A 3,107-nucleotide genomic window follows, 5' to 3' on the forward strand; every position below is an offset into this window, starting at 1 on the left:
AAAGGTATTAAGGGGTGTGGTTGAACTCATGGAACAAGAAGGCAGCAAGAATAAGGTTCTAATGAAGGTCACATTATTCCTAATCCTGTGATTTCCACCCTCAAGAGAAGAGTAAGAAAAGGAGAAGACTGAACAGAGCAAAACTTAATAGCAAAATAGATAATAAAATACATGATTTAGGAGTCTTTAGGCAATACTGTGGAATAATGAACTAATCCATGTTTCTTCATAAATCAACCCATACCAATTGGTGTAGAGTCAATTATGACTTAGGAGGACCCCATGTTTTTCAGAGTAGAACTGTGTTTCATAGTGTTTTCAATGGTTGTGATCTTTCAGAAGTAGATGGCCAGGATTTTCTTCCCAGGTGCTTCTGGGTGGATTTGAACCTCCAAACTTTCAGTTTAGTAGCTGAGCGCGTAACTGTTTGAGAAACATAGGCCCATGTTTTTCTTAAGAGGCATAAGATTGTTTTCTGTATTTGCACAGGTGAAAGACTATGGGAGGGTGCAACACTAGTTACCGAGATGGCTTCATTTTGGTGGGCTTTTCAGATTGGCCTCAACTGGAACTTGCCCTTTTCATCTTTATTTCAATTTTTTACCCCCTAACTCTCTTTGGCAATATCACCATCATCACTCTATCCCGCCTGGATCTGCGGTTGCAAACACCCATGTACTTTTTCCTCTGTAATCTCTCCTTCCTGGACCTCTGCTTCACTACCAGCACTGTGCCCCAGCTTCTGATCAACCTTCATGGATCTGACCGGACCATCACCTACGGAGGATGTGTGGCCCAGCTCTTTATCTTCCTCGCCCTGGGCTCCACTGAGTGTGTGCTTCTGGTGGTGATGGCCTGTGATCGCTAAGCTGCTGTCTGTCGACCTCTGCACTACACGACCATTATGCACCGCCGACTCTGCCAGACACTGGCTGCCATCTCCTGGATGGGAGGCTTCATGAACTCTGCAGTTCAGACAGGTCTCATGATGGCCATGCCGCTCTGTGGCCTCCATCACCTGAACCACTTCTTCTGTGAGATGCCTGTTCTCCTGAAGATGGCTTGTGAGGATATACTAGGTACAGAGGTGAAGAAGTTTGTGGCCCGAGTAATTATTGTAATGCTTTCTGCAGCACTAATTCTAGGCTCTTATGTACACATTGCTCAGGCTGTGCTGAGAGTCAAATCAGTTGCTGGACGCAGAAAGGCTTTTGGGACCTGTGGGTCACACCTCTTGGTAGTTTTCCTTTTCTATGGCTCAGCCATCTACACGTACCTCCAACCCATGCATAGTTATTCTCCAAGTGAAGGAAAGTTTGTTGCACTTTTTTATACTATAATTACCCCCATGCTCAATCCTCTCATTTATACCCTAAGGAATAAGGATGTGAAGGGGGCTCTGAAGAAGATAGTACGGAAAGGCAGAGACTCAGGGTAGGAGGGGGAAAGGAGGATCAATACAATTGTGTGTAAGAGCTCTCAGGTCATAGAGCCCATTCTGTTCCTGGGAGAGCAGTTGTTGAGTAGTAAATAGCCCTTGATAGGCCTCAGAGTTTTAATACCTTACCTTCCTTGTTTGGGTGTTGGAAGTGGGGATCTCTTGGGGCTTTTTCTTTCTCAATGTTTTTGATCATTTTGCAGGCGGGAGTAAGTATTGATCTATATCACAATGTTCCAAAGAAATGAGGTTGGGAAGTGGATATTGTGGCAACTCTTGGAAAGGGACTAGGTTCTAGGCAAGCCTGAGAGTGAGAGAAGACTTAATTCAAAATGACATCACCTTTTCTAAGTCAACGGTTCCCAGCATGGTGCCATGTAAATGTACCCAATGACTAAGGAAAAGAGTTCACTCCGGTTCTTCTACAAATTACCTGTGACCCTGACCATGTTCCCTCACCTCTCAAGATCCATTTTGAAGGTCTCTTACATGACCCTTTTATGATACTTGGAGCAAATAAAGATATCGTAAACAGAGGTACTTATATAGAGCATGTAGAGTCTGAGACATGGATGTCCTTTACCTATTTGAAGAAAAAGGCAAAATCATTTCGGTGGTCCTAATTCAGTCAAGGAAACCCTGGCGGCGTAGTGGTTAAGTGCTACTACGGTTGCTAACCAAGAGGTTGCAGTTCAAATCCGCCAGGCGCTCCTTGGAAACTCTATGGGGCAGTTCTACTCTGTCCTATAGGGTCTCTATGAGTCGGAATCAACTCGATGGCAGTGGGTTTTTGGTTTAATTGAGTCAAGGGAAGAAACTCTCAGTTCCAAGATTCTCATAAAGTGGATTGGTATCATGGGAAAGATACTGTACATGTGAGAGAGAATAGAATAGAAAAGAAAAAAACATAAAAGTAAGAAACCATGAAAAAGTGATATAGGAGAAAGAATAGCAAAAAACCAACCCATTGCTGCCCAGTCGATTCTGACTCCTAGCGACCCTATAGGACAGAGTAGAACTGCCCCATAGAGTTTCGAAGGATTGCCTGGCTGATCTGAACTGCCGACCTTTCGGTTAGCAGTCATAGCACCTAACCACTATGCCACTAGTGTTTCCAGGGAATAGCAGGGTGTGGCAAAAAAACAAACCAAACCTGTTGCCATCGAGTCCATTCTGACTCATAGTGACCCTAAAGGACAGAGTAGAACCGACCTGTAGGGTTCCCAAGCAGCACCTGCTGATCTTTTGGTTAGTAGCTGTAGCTCTTAACCACTATGCCACCAGGTTTTCCAGGGAGTGACACAGATGAGAAAAAAGAGATTCCTGTGGTGGACTGCGGTGGGAGATTCAGGAGGCTCTAGGTCAAAGTGTTAAGACAGTGGATACCTGAAATTCCACCACTGTTATGTCATTCCATGTCCTTAAATGTTGGTGTCATTTTAAAATGCAGGTACCCTTGTTAATAACTTTTTATAGCCTCAGTAATGTTCATATTGAGTTAATCTTTTATTCCAAACACAATAACTAATATTTATTGAATATTTAAAAAGTGTTTTGCATAAATTATCATTATTACAGCAATATTGTGAGATAGTTTTGATGTATATTCCTTACTTATTCATTATGAAATAGAGGTTCATAGGGTTTACATAATACTCAAGTTCACCTA

General features: G+C 42.9%; 1 pseudogene; it reads left to right on the forward strand.

The window, feature by feature from the left end:
- Nucleotides 1-499: 499 nt before the first annotated feature.
- Nucleotides 500-1,438, forward strand: LOC126070394 (olfactory receptor 2Y1-like; annotated as a pseudogene).
- Nucleotides 1,439-3,107: the final 1,669 nt, after the last annotated feature.

This window comes from Elephas maximus, chromosome 2 (assembly GCF_024166365.1).
Source record: "Elephas maximus indicus isolate mEleMax1 chromosome 2, mEleMax1 primary haplotype, whole genome shotgun sequence".
NCBI classification, from domain to species: domain Eukaryota; kingdom Metazoa; phylum Chordata; class Mammalia; order Proboscidea; family Elephantidae; genus Elephas; species Elephas maximus.